Here is a 12,512-nt window from a genome sequence, read left to right as displayed (position 1 = left end):
GTGGCGGCCGCAACCCGCCGGCCCGCCCTTTCTTTTACTAACATGACACGGCAATCCCTCCCTGCATAATTTATAAAGTGCGATGGCGGCCGCGGTTGTGGCGATGGCGGACGCGTTGCGGCCCGCCGCTGTTTTTTATTAGGCTTACAGGAGACAAAAGCAGCCCCAGGGCACTGAATGCAGGCGGCCTACCGGGAATTTTCCCGGGATCGCGGTAGGCCAGTCCGGCCCTGCCCACTTGTCAAGACTTGAGAAGGCTGTGTCCGTCCATGGACGACAGAGAAAAGGATTTTACGGTGAGTACAAAACATCCTATGATTTACTGGCTCCTTCCTTTTCTGAATGAACAGAGTCATTGATCACTGACTGTCCATTCATAACTGAGCATCGTAAACTGTGTTTACGATGCCTCAGTTTATGAATGGAGAGGATCCTTTGTCTCCTGTTCATTATTCTTTGGTGCAGCTGAGGCTGCTGAGAAAGGGACTGGGTACTATGTCCTCAGTACTTTCCTTGACTCAAAGGGAGATGTTGGGGGACCCCTGATATCTCACTAAAGCCCCCCCCAACAGGGCTAAAAAAATAATAATAAATAAATATTTAAAAATGAAATTGTAAAAATAAAAAATAAAATAACAAAAAAAAATTGACACTAAACACTGCCCTATGGACACCATCTTGCACATACTACCCACCACCATATACTCCACACTCTTCTCCTGCACATACTACCCACTGTCATATGCTCTGCACTCCTCTCCCTTAGCTGATCATTATGTATTCATGTCACTGTTGATTTCAGTGTCATTTTGTCAGTTGAGCCAGCCAGAGATGATTAGAATCTTGCCTAGTTTAGGCCGGGTTCACACTGGTACGACACAACAGTCGTACTACTTTGGATCCGACTTTGCCCTGCGACTTGAAGTCAGAGATTTCAATGAACGGGGATCTGACTTGGATCCCCGCCAATACCAGGCACTGTGTTTGGTATGAATCTTGAGGGGAACATGCTAAATTTGTAATAAAAAAACGGCATGGGTTCCCCCTCCAAGAGTATACCAGGCCCTTGGGTCAAGTATGGATTTTAAAGGGAACCCCCTACGCTGAAAAAACGGCCTGGGGTCCCCCCAAAATCCAAGCACATAGTCTGGACGGTATTGAAAGTGGGTGGGAATGAGCGAATTCCCCCCTCCTGAACCATACCAGGTCACATGCCCTCAACATGGTCGCTCTGATAAGGGTCCGGTATGGATTTTTGGGGGTCCCCCACATCATTTTTTCTGCATAGGGGGTTCCCCTTAAAATCCATACCAGACCCTAGAGCCTAGTATGCTCTTGGAGCGGGAACCCATGCCGTTTTTTTATTTAAAATTTGGCATGGAGTTCCCCGTCATGATTCATACCAAACACAGTGCCTGGTATTGGCGGGGATCCAAGTCGGATCCCCAATCATTGAAGTCCGACACGTCTTTGACTTCAAGTCGCAGGGCAAAGTCGGATCCAAAGTAGTACAGTGACATCACAGTGTTCAGTGCATTCCTGTGCAGGCAGATTCATATCAACTGGGATGCAGTGACTGCATGGATACAGCCACTTCTCCCAACTTGACATCCATGTGGGTGTCTGCGTTTGGGGTCATGTACCTACACCTGCAAGCATGTCAGATCTGACTATGCAGCTTCTCATCCCAATTAACAGGAATAGGACTGCCAGCACAGGAATGCACAGAACACATGTGCATCCGTATGCAGGTAAATATGACCCTCCATGGGGAACACTTTAGTAAACCCAATGTGAATGAGGATCTTTTAAAAACTCTGAAAGCTGTAAGTGAAAAATGAAAACCTGGGATATTTACATTTTTGCATACATTCGATTTCCTCCATTTCGCGAAGAGGTGCAATTTAAAATATACAAATATTTGTTATTAACTCAACACAGGTGAAGCATTTTTATTTAGTAGGAATTTAGCAGGTATTTTGTAAACTTTGCTGTGTTTTTATTTGCTAATAATGATTTTAGTGTCACGGTCTGGAGTCAGGCTCGGAGGCTGGTAGCTATAGCAGCAGAGCAGATATTCACACAGTTCACCCTGGCTGATGACACAGGTTAACCTGAGGTGTGGAATCTAAGCACTAACCGGTATTCACTCAGAAGCGTAGTCGAGGAACAAGCCAAATGTCGGTAACGAAAGGTAGCGATGATACAGTCTGCAGCAGGAGAGACAAGAGCAAGATATTGGATGGTGAAGGTACAATATTCTGGTGACCAGGAAGTCAAAAAGAGAGAGTATAACCTCAGTTAGAGTTATTAAAAAATATATCAATGTGCCATCATCCCATTTGTTTAATTGAGAGGATGAAACCACGTGAATAAAGACAAGAGGCTGCTTGGGGCCAATTGGCATAGAAAATCACAGGTCAAAAAATATTGGTTAGGACTTTCGAGGCACTGATGGGAAACCATAGAAATAATATAAAAATAATTTATTCACATAAAACAGTATACATATAAAAACATTCGGGACAGGCCCCACGAATCAGATCAAGTAATGTGAGAAACAAAACCATATCGGTCTAATAGGTGGAGCCAGCCAACGACCTCGACCGGTTTCGCGGTGATACCGCTTCTTCAGGAGGGTCTATGAAATGCATACAAAATATATAGTAAAGAACAAGCATTTTAGAAAAATATAAGACATAGAAATAACAAAAGCAGTGCAATGTCTAGGGGAGTCAATTGCTCACCTAAGCTGGTCCAGTGACTGGGTCATGGGACTGATGGTCCCCCCGTGGCGCACAAGGGTGATATTAAAAACGAGCTCTAATGAAGTAAAGGGAGTATTTTTAGTAATAATGTTAAAATAAATACTTGGACTGGGGAAAAAGGAGGGATAAGGGAGGTTGGAATTAGAAGGGGAGGGGAAATAGTGGAGGGGTAGAGGGGAGGAAGTGAAGGGGGTGTGCGAGGAATGTGTAAGCTGAAGGTCCAGGGGTGCCAAGTGTTGGGGAAGGGAGTGAAAAGCAGTAGCCAGACCCAGGTGTCAAAGAGTAATAACATCAGAGATAACTAGTAACTCATTACCAGTAAAGCCTGTGATAGGCTATAAAAGCTGGGGCAGAGTGGAAGCAGGGATTGATCAGCTAATTATACCACGAGTATGGTCCAGTAATGGCAGCAAAAGTAGTTAGTAGTCTTTTGCTAGACCACGCAGGAGCTGGAATCCAAAGCAAAAGAGGTTAAAAACGGGTAACAGAGTGGATAGCAGTGATACTAATCAATATATGGTGCTAGAAAGCGTCTTACCGTAATCAAGGTGCCTTCAGGAGTCCCCAGGGAGAGCGATCATTCTATCTCATACTAACAGCTCTGAGGGCTGTTTAAGTAAGGAATCACAAACCACGTCAGACGTCACGTGATCGCGACGCTGACGTGGTCCTCCGTCCCAACACCAAACGCACCAATGAGGTGCGGAGGTGTGCGGTCATAGGACCCAATGGCATGAAGCCAGGTCAAAGGCCGCAAGAGGGGAACTATGATTGGAGCTCCCCCCCCCCGGGAACGGACACTCGTACGCCAATGGAGGAGAGAGGAAAGCCCAGGCACAGTCACATGACACAGAGAGCGCCACTCTCAAAACAAAACAATCTGCTTGTATATCACATAGAAAAAAACGGCAATAGAGGTTACAGTAAAACATGATTGCATAACAAATAGTCAACAATTGAAAATAGGAGATTACATCCTATAACATCATCACAAATAGGGATCATGGTGATTAATAACACAAAGGGGAGAATAAAGATGCCCATTAAAGGGCCAGTGTCGGATTTTGGGCAATTGGTACAGGTCACAGTGTTAGAGACTAGAATAATTCAGATAATGCAACTACATGATAAAGTTAATGTACACATATTGAAAAGATGGAGGAGCAGGAAGGAGGGAAGGGGAAGGATAATAGCAGGAAGGGGAAGGGAAAGGAAAGAGGGGGGAGAGCAGGGGGGGAAGGAAGGAAGGAGACAACCACAAGTGTTACAGAAATGGTTTATAGGAATTCATTTCATTCAACCCAGGGGGTATCGTGGCATTGAGATGCTCTATCCAAAGGCATTCACTCTATAAAACAGACCTATTCCAAGCACCACCGCGTGGGTTAGGTGAAATCACTTCTAATTCAAGGAAACGCACCACAGAGAGATCATAACGGTGATGTAACCCAACATGGCGTCCGATAGTGGTGAGTTTCCCATTGCCTGAATCATATAGATGGTCACCCATTTGTTGGCGGAACTCTCTGATGGTCTTGCCGATGTAGAAGGCCCCACACCGGCAAACCATCAGATAAATCACGCCTCTGGTGCCGCAGTCAGCAAAGGCAGAGGGGCGGAATTTTTCGCCATTGGGTAAGATGTAGCACTCTCCCTCCAGTACCCAAGGGCAGCATGGACAATTGCCGCATTTAAATGTCCCTTTGGCCCCATACACACGATAGAATCCATCCGCTGAAAAATCCCAACAAATGGGTTTCAGCGGATAGATCCTATGGTGTGTACACTCCAGCGGATCTGTTTCCGCGGATATATCTCCCCTGGGATGGATTCCAGCAGATCGAATATTCGCTGACATGCTAAACAAATCTATCTGCTGGAATCCATCCCAACGGATGGATCCGCTGGTCTGTATAGACTCACCGTATCCATCCGTCCGAAGGGATCCCCCGCATGCGTCGTAATGATTCGACGCATGCGTGGAATTCCTCATATGACAGCGTCGCGCACGTCGCCGCGTCATAATCGCGGCGACACGTCATCGCCAAAGGATTTCGGCGCGGATTTCAATGCGATGGTGAGTACACTCCATCGCAGAGAAATCCGCTGAAATCCTCGAGAGGATTTATCCGCGGAAACGTTCCGCTGGAACGTATTTCGCGGATAAATCCTCTCGTGTGTATGGGGCCTTTGGGGTCAGAGTGTGGCTTATGTTGCGCCACATAGTGACTCCTGGTAAGGCGGTCTCTAAGGGAATGTGCACGACGAAACACCAATTCTGGATTGGGTTTAACGTGTTTACAAACAGTGCGGTCTTCAGTAAGAATGTGCCAATGTTTGCCAAGAATATTCCGAAGTATACTATGGTGGGCTGAAAAGGTTGTGATGAATCTGACAGATTCATGTGTGGCCATAGATTTGGGTTTAGGGGGGCCATAGAGCAAGGAATGTCTGGATCGAAGACATGCCCTGTTGTAGGCTTTTTTGAGGTTGGTACGCGAATAACCCCTTGCAAGTAAACGTTCCCGAAGGGCATCTGCTTGGCTTTTAAAGTCACTAGGTAGTGTACAATTCCTACGTATACGTAAGTATTGAGCAAATGGAATGCTTCGAATCAGTGGTTTGGGGTGAGCGCTGGAAGCATATAGAAGTGTATTACCCACAGTGGGTTTGCGGTAGAGATCAATACTAAGGGTACCATCAGGTTGTTTAACAATAACCAGGTCCAAGAAGGAGACCTGGGTATTATCAAACTGAACCGTAAATTTGAGGTTAAAGTCATTGATGTTTAGTGCAGTTACAAATTCAAGCAGGGACTCGGCGGACCCTGTCCAAATGATAAACAGATCATCAATATATCTATACCACAAAAGTATCTTGTCCAGAAAATTAAAAACGTTCCCAGCCACCTAAGTATAAGTTGGCGTAGGCCGGGGCACACAAAGTCCCCATAGCGACCCCTTGGGTCTGTAGAAACAATTGATCATTGAATGTAAAATAGTTTTTAGTCAAAAAAAAAAAAAAAAAAAAGCTGTAAAAAAAATTCTACAAGTGGCCAAGAGGTATTTTCTTGTTCGTAGAGAAAGGAGCCAGCCATTCTCACGCCCTGCTCGTGGGGGATGCTAGAGTACAAAGCCTCAACATCCAGAGCCACGAGCAGGGAGTCAGGAGGGACTTGGGTCCCCTCAAGGTGTCTAAGCAGGTCGGAGGTGTCCTTGATATAGGACGGGAGGCTAGTGACATGAGGCATTAGAAAGGCATCCACGAACTTGCTGGCGTTATCGGTAAGTGAGCCCATACCAGACACGATGGGTCGACCGGGAGGTTATGTACATTCTTGTGTGTCTTGGGAAGGGAGTAAAAGGTGGGAAGGCAGGGAAATTTGGGGCTAAGAACTCAAGGGTGTCCTTATCAATAAGGCCAAGAAAAAAGCCCTCGGTGCACAGGATTTTGAGCTCAGCAGAAAATGTAGAAACCAGAGCAGAGGGAATCCTAATGTACCAGACCGGGTTGTTCAAGATAGAGAGACACATGTTTTGTTAAAAATCATGTGTCATAAGGACTATGTTACTGCCCTTGTCGGACTGTTTGATAACTAAATCCGGACATTTCTGTAGCGATTTCAAAGCTCTGGTTTGTTTAGGGGTTAGATTTGGGGTAACACTGTGCCATTCTTGTCTCTTAAGGTCACGGATGGTGGCCTGTACAAAAGCCCAAATGGAAGGACATGTCATGAGGTCAGGGAATCTCCGAGAAGGGAGACGAAAGGGTTTGCGAGGTGGACGAGCAGGTATGGGCGTTGGGGATGTGCTAGGTATATGTGGCAGAGAGGGATCAGGATCCTCTGGATTGCTTTCATCTTAGAGGAGCATGAGGTCGCGGAGCGCACGAAACTCATCCATTGTGAATTGCTTAGTTCGCTTCGCAAGCTCACGCTCCAAGGCTACCAAGGTGCGGTCGTGATCGAAAATAAATTTGTATGCAAGATTACGAACAAATAAAGATCTTTTATAGTGTGTGTAATTTTAAGAGGGTCCAGAGGGCAGAAGCCCAGGCCCAAGTGTAGGACTGAGGATTGTTCCTCAGAAGGTGAATAGGAAGTCATATTAATGATGTTTAAATGGGTGTTTTTAGGGGGGTTGGCTGAAGTGGAGGTGGTAGTGCTTGAGTTGTTTTGAGGACAAAAGTGTCCAAGTTGCCCTGTTGTTTTTTTAGAGCTAAAAAAATTGCATCATCATTGATTTTAGTATATTTGTTTGTCATTAGTGTAGAGTGGAGAACTTTAGGAATTGCGCCATGTAATGATGTAGAAATGGCAGTGGTCTCAACAGGCAGATTGGTATCAACTAAGTCCCGTGCAGTTGGAACACAAGCTTTAGTTCCGTTAGGGGCTTTCTTTCCTTTTTTCGAAAGCATTGGAGGAGTTGCACCCCCGTATCTCAATCTCTTGCGAGTTGAGTTCACACCAGGTGTAGCAGGGAATCATTATTACTAAAAATACTCCTTTACTCGTTTTAATATCACCCTTGTGCGCCACGGGGGGACCATCAGGCCCATGACCCAGTCACTGGACCAGCTTAGGTGAGCAATTGACTCCCCTAGACATTGCACTGCTTTTGTTATTTCTATGTCTTATATTTTTCTAAAATGCTTGTTCTTTACTGTATATTTTGTATGCATTTCATAGACCCTCCTGAAGAAGCGGTATCACTGCGAAACCGGTCGAGGTCATTGGCTGGCTCCACCTATTAGACCGATATGGTTTTGTTTCTCACATTACTTGATCTGATTGGTGGGGCCTGTCCCGAATGTTTTTATATGAATACTGTTTTATGTAAATAAATTATTTTTATATTATTTCTATGGTTTCCCATTAGTGCCTCGAAAGTCCCAACCAATATTTTTTGACCAGGAAGTGCAGGGACAAGGTTCAAATCAGGAAGTTCATGGGAGGAGCAGAGAGTTCAAGGTTCAAGGCAAACAAGATTCAAGACAAGATTATTCAAGGAATTGTCTAAGGAACTGTCCAGCATTCCAGGTGGCTCAGCAAGTAGAGTCACCGCCAGACACAACAGAGGTCCCAGGTCCAGGTCCTAACAGTCCCCTGGACATCTAAGGGCCAGGTTTCTGAGGAAACCTCTGGTGGAATTCCCTTGTTAATCTAGGTGCATTAACATTCTCTTCAGGCTTCTAATAATTTTCTTCTGGCCCATATCCTTCCCATTGAACCAGATATTGCAATTTGTTCCTATAGATCCTGAATCAAGAATTTTTCCCACTGTAAATTCTTCACCCTGTACCTCAACAGGTGGACAAGGAATATGAATTCTTTCAGAAAAAGGATTTTCATGTCAGGAAGTTTTAGGCGGAAAGTGACCCGCTTGATTTGAGCAGAAATCTCAAAAGGTCCCACAAACTTTTGACCCAACTTAGCACATGGAACCTGAACCTTCAAATTTTTTGTAGTTAACCAAACTGTCACCTATGTGAAAGGCGGGAATAGATCTATGATGTCTGTCAGCGGCCTTCTTGTAATTTTCCTGAGCCCCCTTCAATGTATCAGTCAATTTCTCCTGGATCTCCTGTAATGACGTTAGTCTGTTGGCAACAGCAGGAATTGGAGTTGAGGTAGGGAAATCAGGAATAAAAACTGGATGATTCCCAGTGTTTAGAAAAAATGGGCTTTGGGAAGCTATATTTAGAGTTGTTATAAGCAAACTCTGCTGTAGGAAATTAGTCCACCCAGTAATTCTGAAGATAACTCACGACACATCAAAGGCATTGCTCCAGAGTGTGATTGGTCCTCTCTGTCTGACCATTAGACTGCGGATGAAATGCCGGGGACAGAATAATTGTTACACCCAAAGCTGAGAAAAAACGTCTTCGAAATTTTGAGGTAAACTGTACTCCTCTGTCAGATACCACATCATCAGGAATTCCATGTAGTTTAAAAACTTCTCGAACCATTACCTCTGCAGTATGTTTGGCAGAGGGTACCCCTTTAACTGGAATAAAATGAGCCATCGTAATGGTGGTCATCCCTGAAAAGCTGAAGGTTGACCACAAAGTCCCTAGAAACTGACCCCCATGGTCTTGATGGAGCAGGCAATGGTTGAAGTAACACCAGAGGAGAAGATCGGGTTGTCTTATTGCGAGCACAGGTTAGACACAAAGCCACATAACTCTTGACTTCTTTCTTGTACCCAGGCCACCGAAAGGAATGTGATAAGAGTTCTTCTGTCTTAGAACCCCAAAATGACCAGCAAGTTTGGAGTTGTGAACCAACCTGAGGGCTTCTACCCGAACTGATTCAGGTACATAGAGGCAATGCGCTTGAGTCCAAAAACCGTTGTTGTACTTGAGGTTAATGTCCTTAGGAGGACTATTAAGAAGTGGGTCATGCTCATACCCCTCCTTGAGAAGATTAAGAAATGTCTTCAAACTCATAGCCACTAGAAAGTTCTTTTGAGGCAGGATAGTACATTAAGAGTGGCTTTCCTGGAAAGGCCCAGACAACATCTGCAATAGGATATCAGCCTTACTATTCCCTGACCCAGGGTGGTACAAGATAACAAAATTGAACCTGGAGAAGAATAGTGTCCAACATGCTTGTCTAGGTGACAACCTTTTAGCAGAAAGAATACATTATAAATTTCTGTGATCAGTTAGAATGGTTACAGGGTGCTTAGCCCATTCCAGCAGATGCCTCCACTCAGAAAATGCTTCCTCAACCACTTCCCGCCCAGCCTAAAGCAGAATGATGGCCGGGCGGTGGTTCAGTTATCCTAACTGGGCGTCATATGATGTCCAGTAGGTTAACAGCTGCCGCACGCCCGTGGGGGCGTGCATCGCGGCGATCAGTGGTGCAGTGTGTCAGTCTGACACATCGCTACACACATCTCGGACGGAGGCTCTTTACCACGTGATCAGCCGCGTCCGTGCTAATCACGATGTAAACAGGAAGAGCCATTGATCTGCTTTTCCTCACTCGCATCTGACAGACACGAGTAGAGGAGAGATGATCGGCTGCTCTCCTGACAGGGGGGGTCCGTACTGACTGTTTATCAGCGCAACCCACCCAGGACCACCAGAGATGGCCACCCACACTGGACCACCAGATATGCTACCTTAGACCACCAGGGATATGCCAATCAGTGTCCAGGCAGCTGTCAGTCAATGCCCAGGCAGCTGCCAATCTGTGCTCATCCACAATGCCTGCCAGTACTACCAGGGATGCCTATCAGTCCCATCTATCAGTGCCGCATATCAGTGCCACTTATCAGTGCCCAGAAGTGCTGCCTATCAGTGACAAGAAGTGCTGCCTATCAGTGCCACCCATAAGTAACCATCAGTGCAGCCTTTCAGTACCCACCAGTGCCCTATCAATGCCCATCAGCGCTGCATATCAGTGCCACCCATCAGTGCCCATCAGTGCCACCTTATTGGTGCTGCCTTATCAGTGCCCATCAGTGAAGGAGAAAACATACTTATTTACAAAATGTTATAACAGAAACAAAAGAAAAAACAATTTTTTCTCAACATTTTCTGTCTTTTTTTATTTGTTTAGCAAAAAAATAAAACCTGCAGAGGTGGTCAAATACCACCAAAAGAAAGCTCTATTTGTGGGAACAAAATGAAAAAAAATCTGTTTGGGTACAGTGTAGCATGACTGCGCAATTGTCATTTAAACAGCGACAGCGCGGAAAGCTGAAAATTGGCTTGGGCAGAAAGGGGGTGTATTGAAGTGTTTAATTGCCAGCAGCTCCTTGTTTCCAATGTCATGATTCTTCTAGGCTGAAGACATCAGTCGACAGAAATAAGCACAAGGATGAAGCTGCATTTTTTCTCCAATCTGTTGAGAAAGGATAGCTCCCAGAGCAGAATTAGAAGCATCAAATACTACGATGAAAGGTAGTTCTGGATCTGGATGTACCAGTATTGGTGCAGAAGTTAAGAGAGTCTTTAGTTTACTAAAGGCAGCCTGTGCCTCAAGTGACCACAAAAATGGCATCCCTTTCTTTGGCAACTGTGTAATTGGAGCAATTACCATGGAGCAAATCCTTATGAATCTTCTGTAACAGTTGGCAAATCCAACAAATCGTTACATCTCCTTAACATTCTTAGGGACAGGCCAATCCACCACTGCTTTGATCTCATCAGGATTAGTGTTGCTCACGAATATTCGCATTGCGAATATTCGACTCGAATATAGCATATTCGAGAAATCGCGCTATATTTCGAATTTCGCGGTGAATATTCGCAATTCCGAATATTCGATTTTTTACAATTTTTTTTTAGAACAGATCACATCCTAGATATCTCCATCGACGTCTAAAAGCATTGTTGGTATGATTAGAGACCCTGGGCCGAGTAGCTGAAGCGTTCATTGAATTTTGCCGAAAAATCGCAATGCGATTATTCGGCAATCGCAATATCGCGCGATTATTTTCTTCGCCCCTATCTTCCGCATCAGAGCGATTTTTACAGTTTCATTTTTAAAACAGATCACATCCTAGTGATCTCCATAGACGTCTAAAAGCATTGCTGGTATGATTAGAGACCTTGGGCCGAGTAGCTGAAGCGATCATTTTATATTGCCGAATATTCGCAATGCGAATATTCGGCAATAGGAATATTGCGCGATTATTTTCTCCGCCCTTTTGCATCAGAGCCAATCAGAGTTCTCCTTCCACACTCGTCAGAGGTTAGCAACCAATAGGAACCTGCCTGCACGGACATTATATAAGGTCACTCCCAGCACCATTTGATTGCAGATTCAGAAGCTGGCTAGAGAGTGTGGAGGCTGTTTCTGTGTTCCTGTGTCTGTTCCTGATTGATTTATATCATCATCAGCATAGTGCTGCATTGCTATTTAGTGATTCCAGTGCATCTTTTCCAGTATATCAACTGCTTTTTTCAAAGCAATAGACCCAAGAGCTTTTTTCAAAGCTACGTTTTGTGCTGTTTTGTTCATCTTGTGTTACTGTTTGATCTTGCATCTTTGCTGTTCAGTGATATTTGCTAGTGATTTCAGTGCACATTTTGCTGAGCTTTCTAAAAGAGCTTTTTTCAAAGCTAAGTTTTGTTCATCTTGTGTTACTGTTTGATCTTGCAGCTTCGCTGTTCAGTGATATTTGCTAGTGATTTCAGTGCACATTTTGCTTAGTTTTTCCTAAAGAGCTTTTCTAAAAGCTAAGTTTTGTGTTGTTCAGTTTAGTTAAATTTTGTGTAGTAAGTGTACACACTGTTAGTGTACATTTATTTCATCTAGCTTAGCTTAGTGTGTGTTTAGTGTCTGTGTTTTGTGTTTATAAAAAAAAAAAAAAAGTTAGTGTTTGTTTAGTGCTTTTTTTTTTCTTTAATTTTGTAGTCCTTGTCTTTGGTGTACTACTTTTCTTATAGTTTAGTAGCTGTCTGTGTACGTCTTTGTCTGCGTGCCTGTCTTGTAAAAAAAACACATAAAAACACATTTTCCTCACATTTCCCCCCCCCAATAAAGTTTACCCCCCCACACACATCAGCAATCATGAGCGGCATCCGTGGCCGTGGCAGCAGGGGTAGGGGAGTTACTCCCAGTGCTGGGTCGCTGCCAGCACGGGGTACCTCTCGTGCCCCTACTAGTGGTAGAGGATCGGGTGCAAGGGGAGTCCGCCTGATCCGGGAGTTCTTCCCATCGGGCAGCCGCCCGATATTGCCATCTCAGGCTGAAGTAGTGGTGGACTACATGGGGCACAGCAGTGCCAC

The 12,512-nt window shown here is 44.8% G+C and overlaps 1 protein-coding gene across 1 annotated transcript in view; it reads left to right on the top strand.

The window, feature by feature from the left end:
- The window catches only part of HSD17B1 (hydroxysteroid 17-beta dehydrogenase 1), a 384,740-nt gene that overhangs the window by 336,362 nt on the left and 35,866 nt on the right, over positions 1-12,512 (top strand). The window lies entirely within an intron of this gene.

Source organism: Rana temporaria, chromosome 12 (assembly GCF_905171775.1).
Source record: "Rana temporaria chromosome 12, aRanTem1.1, whole genome shotgun sequence".
Classification (NCBI taxonomy): Eukaryota; Metazoa; Chordata; class Amphibia; order Anura; family Ranidae; genus Rana; species Rana temporaria.
Note: the sequence above shows the minus strand (reverse complement) of the source record. Positions and strands in the feature narration are given on the sequence as shown.